This window comes from Chiloscyllium plagiosum, chromosome 46, assembly GCF_004010195.1.
Source record: "Chiloscyllium plagiosum isolate BGI_BamShark_2017 chromosome 46, ASM401019v2, whole genome shotgun sequence".
NCBI lineage: Eukaryota > Metazoa > Chordata > Chondrichthyes > Orectolobiformes > Hemiscylliidae > Chiloscyllium > Chiloscyllium plagiosum.
The window spans coordinates 221,980-229,034 of record NC_057755.1 but is presented as its reverse complement, the minus strand read 5'-3'; the positions used below and the strand labels follow the sequence as shown (position 1 = coordinate 229,034).

Here is a 7,055-nt window from a genome sequence, read left to right as displayed (position 1 = left end):
CCTGTGTGGAGTGCTTTGTATGCTCTGCCTCATACAGCTGCACACTGTTCCATCTGGTTCACTGTTCTTTCCTCCTTTGATCCTTTGCTGTCTGAGAATGAAGAGAAAATATTGGACAGAAAAAGCCTTGGCTGTTGCTATGGCTGCAATCGGCATTATGCGCTGTTAAACATAAACATTCTATTGTATTTTTGCTTCAAACCTAGAATAATAATTGATAATATTCTGTGGTACGATAGAACTAATTCAAATTATTTGACTGATCCCAGTTAGCTGGAATGAAACCAGTCTCATAATATTTCAACATCGTTCATCCAATTCGAGTTAATTCTGTTGATGTACACTCTGATCGTGTAGTGCATTTTAGTGGCCAGTCGAGTGCACAAGAACCTCAGGGGACAGAGAAAGGGAGAGAGTCACAAAGATGCAGGTGTAGAGAGCCAGTGGAAGTCGGTAATTTTTCGTTCCTTATTTCCATCAGCTTCATACTTCTGTTGGTCGTGCAGTGTGCAAATTTCTTATATTGCAGCATTAATGGAACAATTGCTGCCAAGTACATTCGTTTTCGAAAGAATTTTGTGTTCGGTGCAAAAATGCTGAAGGGTGTCAGCTGCAGCACAAACACATTATTTTATGCAGTGACTCTGCGCAAGTTCAGAGGGAAGTTCAGGAATGCAGTGCACCAATTGGTCAGATAGCTTCTTCACTTAATGACTCAGCAAAACAACTGAAAGAGCTCAAGAGGCAGCCACAGTTTTCCCAGTGCAGAAATTGCATATCTACGGCGAAGATTCAAGCAGCACAAACACATGGATTTATGTATAACTCACGGCAGTTAATGGGTAGGGTGTGTATTAACAGTATGGGTCACCTTTCACCACACTCAGGAACATACTTCTATCTCCGATTGACTGACGGATTGACACACAAGGGGACGCACAAACAATGAGCAGCAGGAAGCCATTCAGCCATTCTAGTTTGGTCCGCCCGCCATTTCAGAAGATCACAGTTCATGCAATTCTAAAGTGTAATCCACATTTCTGTCTGCCCCCGATAGTGCTCAGGCTTAACATTAATCTATCCACCTTCAACTGAAGAAACATTGACAGGTATGAAAAGGGACAGCAGGTAAGGAGGGAAGAGTTAACTGTCTGCGGCAGGGGAGGTTCGAATGAGGCTGCAGAAGTGATTAGCAATGACGGACTGGCTGCAAGTGATGTTTTCAGCTGGAACATTGGATCTTCACTGACTTCCCCATGAATGAGTATTAAAAACCAACAGGACGGGTCCCATATTTCCGCTGCAGGGGAGCAGGAGGATGGGCAGAAACAGAAACAATCTGATGATTGTAAGATTCTGTCTCTTCAACTCTCAATAAACATTTTATTACAACAAGAGAAAGTTTCCGGTTGCTGATGATCCTCTCATCTAGTATGCTTATTATTTCACGCGTATTTGTTTTTGTTTTCAGTTTTGACCGTGTTTCATGAGACCAACTCCTGTATACTTATATCACAATGATATTGCCTTCTGTTCCTCTGCCTCTTTCTCCATGTCATTATCTCTGTCCCTCTCTTCTCTATCTCCCTCCCCCTTATTTCACAATATCTGCGTATCACTGCCCCCAGCTCTAAGGTTCTTGCTGTCAGTCTCTCTCTCTCTCTGTGTATTTATCTCCCTTTATCTCTATTTATCTGATTGTCTTAGTCTCTATCTCTATCTCTTTCTGCGCCTCACCCTGTATCCTTTTATCAAACTGACCACATCAGTCCCTTTTCCTGACGAAGGGCTTACAAAACATCGATTCTCCTGCTCCTCAGATGCTGCCTGACGTGCTGTGCTTTTCCAGCACCACACTGTCGACTTTGATCTTCAGTGTCTGCACTCAATTTCTCCACATCAGACACATGTTGCTTCAGTTTAAAGTTTGCTCACATGAATTGGTTGAAAACACATCCATATCACTTCATTCACTGATTTTACCTGACGAGGTGGTCCTTGCAAAATAAAAAATTCACAAACACAACCAGCAATACCTTGACGTAATTTTAGTTGCATTTCTGTAAACGAAATATCCCTCCATCTCCTGCACTTTGAATGTCGCTCTCTCTCTCTCTCTCCCTGTCTCTGTGAGGGAGTTTGTGATTCTGTGTTTCAATTTCGGTCTATGAGGGTCTGTGTATGTGAGTATGTTTCATTGCCTTTCATGGGAAGTCACTCTGTGTACGGCTCTTTTTTAAATATGTTCCTTGACACATTATGAATAATTTAAACAAAGTTAAATTATTGCTTCTGAGTTTTGGTTTCCGTGTCTGTCTGATTGTCTGTGCATGTGTATGTGTTTGTTTTGGAAATTATTTTATGACTACATATTGCGGTAATTATGCATTTGGGTATGTTATTCAGTCTGTGTGGGAATGGTTCGTTGCCAGTGAGTCTCTTTGTGTTTCTGTTTGTTATGTGCCAATGTGAATGTGCATCTGTGTGAGTTTTGACAGCGACATCTGTTATGTTTGTGTAGGCAGTGTGTGCGTGGTTACATTCCTCTGACTGTGTGTGTGTGTGTGTGTGTGTGTTTCTGAGCGTCAGCATGTCATGATGTTTCCATGACTGTATATGGGTGCGTCCCTAACTGTCAGTGTATTATTATGGAATGCTGTGTGTGTCTCTGCCTGGCTGTGCTACTGTTTCAACAGGTGAATGTGCTGTTCAGACTGTATTTGGCTGTCTGTTCATGGGTCAAGATTGTTCCGTGTCCACAGCAGGATCTCTCTGTGCCTCTCTGTGGGTATGTCTCTCTGAGTATCACGCTATGACTGTATCTAATTGTATGTGTGGCTTTGTAACTTTGTTTAAGTGTGCTCATGTGTGTTTATACGAACGTTTCTGTAAGTTCTTGCATGTTGATGTGCAATGCGTATCAGTATGAATTCAGTTCTGTATGTGTGTGGGGATGTGGGTGTGATTCTGTGTCTGTGTGTAAATGTGTTTTTCTTTATTGCAGGATGACTTTTATGTGTCTATCTGTGTGTTCCTTGTCTGTAATTTGGTCTATTCCTGCATTTCAGTATGACAGTGTGTGTGTGAAGTGTGAGTCTGCTAATGTATCTGTGTGTAGGTGTGGCCACACACTGCAATCTGATTGTATTCCTCTGTATGTGTGTGAGCGAGTGAATGTTTCTATGTCGGTGTGCAGTATTTCCCCCCATATCTTAGTTTTGAAGCTGTGTGTTGACGTGTTGAGGTGGGTGATCGGACGTGTTCCGGTTTCTGTTTAACAGTAAGTTCCTATGCCTCAATTTGACTATATTTGTACATGTGGGTGTGTTTCTGTTTTTGTGTGTATATTTGTGTGAGGGTGGATGTGTTGAAACGTCAACTGTTAGTTTGTTTCAAAGACCTATTTTCTAATGAGTGAAATAAGACTTGGGGATATTCAACAAGAGGCAAGGCACCATGAAGCTCAGAGGAACAATGGGATCTTAGAATGCTTATCCACAGATCCCTAATGGTAGCATGATAGATTAATAGAGTAGTTAAGAAGGAAAAGTGTACACTACATACCTTGATCAGTCGTGCTGCAGATGAAAGGAGCAGGGAGTGTTTGTTGGCGTTTTGCAGGATTTTGCTGAGGATCTAGCTGAAGTACTGTGTACAATTATGGTCAACACATGATAGGAATTTAAACACTCACATAAACACATCAATCTTCAAAATGCTGATGAGAGGTGGGAGGAGTGACAGCGTTTAATATGGGGAACAGGTCAACTGGGTAAGAGTGAGATAATCCTGAGTAAGTAAGTATCCAAAAAATGGTTCCCTACAAAAAAAGAACATGAGTCTCCTCTGATTATTGGAGAAAGCACATTGTTTTCAGCAGAGCTGATGCATTTAGCATTGATACTGACTAAAAAGCCTTGATGGTTTTCTCCCGTGTATCTGGTAGAACGGACATATTTCTGCTCCTGTCAGTGTTTGAGGGAATGGATGATTGTGGATGTGATGCCACTCAAACTGGGGATGTTTTTTTTTTAGGGATTGTGTCAAGCTTCTTAATCGTTGATGGAGCTGCATTCTTCCAGGCAAGTGTGAAGTATTCCATGAAAATTCTGAATTTTATCTTCTGAATTTTGGAGAGTCAGGAGTCGTATTCCTCGCCTCTGACCTGCTCTTGAAGCAATAATGTTTAAATTCACTATGAACAGATAGATATTGACAAAGCCACTGAAGTTGATTGGGCCTAGGAGACTACTCTGAGGTAGGCTGGAGCTGAAATGACTTACCTACAACAAGCACAACCATCTTCCTATGTGCTAGATATGACATCAACTCATGGGGAGTGTGTGTTGATTGTCATTTTGTCAGGGCCACATGGACGTCACTCTCACCTCACTTCTGGAATCCAGCGATTTGTCCATGTTTGAAGCAACGATGTATTTATCAGCTAAAAATAAAAGAAATTGCTGGAAAATCATAGCAGGTCTGTCAGCAAACATGAAGAGAAATCAGATTTAACGCTTCAGGGTCATTGACATTCTCAGAATCTGACAGAACTTGCCCTCCCAACTATTTATGTGTCTTCTGCAAACCTGGCAACAGCGCGTTCACTTCCTTTCTCTATATCATTCACATACACTGTACTACATCTTTATAGGTATTGGATACACAGTATTATGGATTATTATATGTTAGCGCTGTTTGTGTCTGTCCAAATATTGCTGTGTGAAGGAACAGATCATGCTTACATGCAAATATTATTGTGCATTGTAACTGTTTATGTTTACATCTAAATATTCTTTTGCATTGCGGCAGTTCCAGCTTATATATAAATATGATTCAGTATTAGAACTGCTCATTTGTAAATATACGTATTGTTGGATCTAGACAATATTCATTTTAGTATTCAATTTCTTTTTTTTTCGGAGCTGTTCATGCTTGTATATAAGTATTGTTGTATCTCAGAACTGTTCTCTATTTTGTACAAACACTTGTGTGTTGCAGCTACACACATTTATATGTAAACAATTTTTCATTTGCTAAGTATTTACGTTTATATAAAAATCTTGTGGTATATTGAAACAGTATTGAAACTGTTCATATTTGTGTTTGACAATTGTGCATTACAACTGTTTGTGTTCATATCTAAATATTGTATATTAGAACTGTTCATGTTTATATGTAAATATTGAAGTGTACTGGAGCTGTTCAGTTATACATAAAAGCTGTGAATTTGAACTGTTCCAGTTGATGTCTATAAATTGTACTTTGTATTGGAGCTGTTCCAGTTTGCACATAAATATTGTGTATTGGAACTGTTGCTAATTATATGTAAATATAATTGTATATTGAAGTTATGCCTGCCTCCTCCCGATCAGCAATATAGTGTCTAACATGTGGTTCAGCTGCTGAGCCCCTCCAGTCCTTTGGAATGAAGTTGCAATTCCAGGGCCGGCCAGAGGGTCGGCAACACAGAATAGCGACGTTCACGTGTTAGCAGTTGTGATGAGTGATTTGGTAATGACTCCGAGACTCTGGTTCTTGTGGTGGGAACACGCATTCTGGAACAGGGAACCAAAATTGAAGAGCATCAGAGGAAGACAGACAGAGTTAGAGAGGGGACTAATGATTGTAACAGAGAGCGAATACAATTCAGAACAATGGTGATAGGATTAAATAGATAACAATAATGAGAAGGTTAAATGGAGAGTAATAGGGAGAGCGTTGAATACTCGATAATGGGATGGAATTTCATGCAAAATAATAAGGAAAGTTGTAAATGGAATTTTATTGGAAGAAGTTTCAAGTTAATTGAGCGAGGAAAGGGTTGACTACGGGGAAAAGCCAGGAGTTTATGTCAAGTAGCACGAAGTGGATTAGGCAGAGAGTAACGTGAAGAAATTTCAATATAAGGGAATACAGATGGTGGAATGGAGAGTGTTACGTCATAGTGGTGAACCGTTCTGCTAATTAAACCAAACGCAGGGAGCAGCTCAATTCGGCTCATAATCTGTTAAAAGTATGAGTGACAGAGAACTCCGCAAATTCCACTATTCAAAGAAAAACATCAATTTTATTCTTTAACTCTAAAGGTAATATTAAACATCAACTATTTACATGTCTAAACCTCCTTTCTCTTCGTGGTCTGTTGTCTACCTTCAACTCTATGACAATATATTGATCCAATAAAAGTCTTTTGAATTTGCATCAATTAATGTTCAAAACTGCTGTCTGTTGTCTTTGGTGTCTTCTTTCTGTTGAAGATTTCCATGGGTCATCTTCAATCTTTTTCTGCAAAGATGCTTCATATGAAAAAGTACCTTGAATAGAGCGTATGTTGTGAGCATATGCTCTGATGATGGCAGTTGGTCGCTCCCTCTGGTAATTGAATAAAATGCCAGCTTGTTTATAGCTCAAACATCGGCATTTCTGATGGTTCAATGTTGTCAAAGCAGTAAAATTCAAAATCGTTGGGGTTTAGATACTGGGGCATCATGTAAACTGCATGATTAAATCTGAACTGATTAAATGTGAACGGAGCAGCTAAATGTTACATACTTACAATTTTCCAATATATTCTGAGACCGCTAGTCAGTCACATGACACGTATCTACAAAGTCTCATTGCCATAAAAGCGTTCGCTCCCTCTTAAAAGGTACAGTATAGATCTTCAACTCTCATAACAAGAGTAATAGGGAGAAAATTGAAAACAGGATAACTGGGAGTGGGTTGAAAAGAGGAAAGGGAAATATTTAATATAAAGTAATAGGGGAGAATTGCATGCAGAGTAAGAAGAAGTGTGTTGATTGCAGGGGCACAGGGAGAGGGGAAATACAGGGAAACCTGCAGGAATTGTAATGAGGTGGATCTCAGTGAACATGAGTTCCCTGATTGGGAATGTTAACCAGGTCCATGGAAGTGATAGATATCAACAGTAATGTCAGGGTTTCAGCTCACTCCAGGAATCGGCTTGGTCAGTGTGATGTACTATGCACGTGTAACTGCAGCGTGAGTTGGTGATGGGATAAAAGTGAATTACAGCCGATTTTGGAATCTGA

General features: G+C 40.0%; 1 long non-coding RNA gene across 1 annotated transcript; it reads left to right on the top strand.

Moving 5' to 3' along the window:
* The first annotated feature begins 6 nt into the window (after positions 1-6).
* LOC122544058 lies at positions 7-6,221 on the top strand. The gene is made up of 2 exons (XR_006310240.1): positions 7-1,348; positions 4,036-6,221. It is a non-coding gene; the product is annotated as an uncharacterized LOC122544058 (long non-coding RNA).
* The last annotated feature ends 834 nt before the right edge of the window (positions 6,222-7,055 follow it).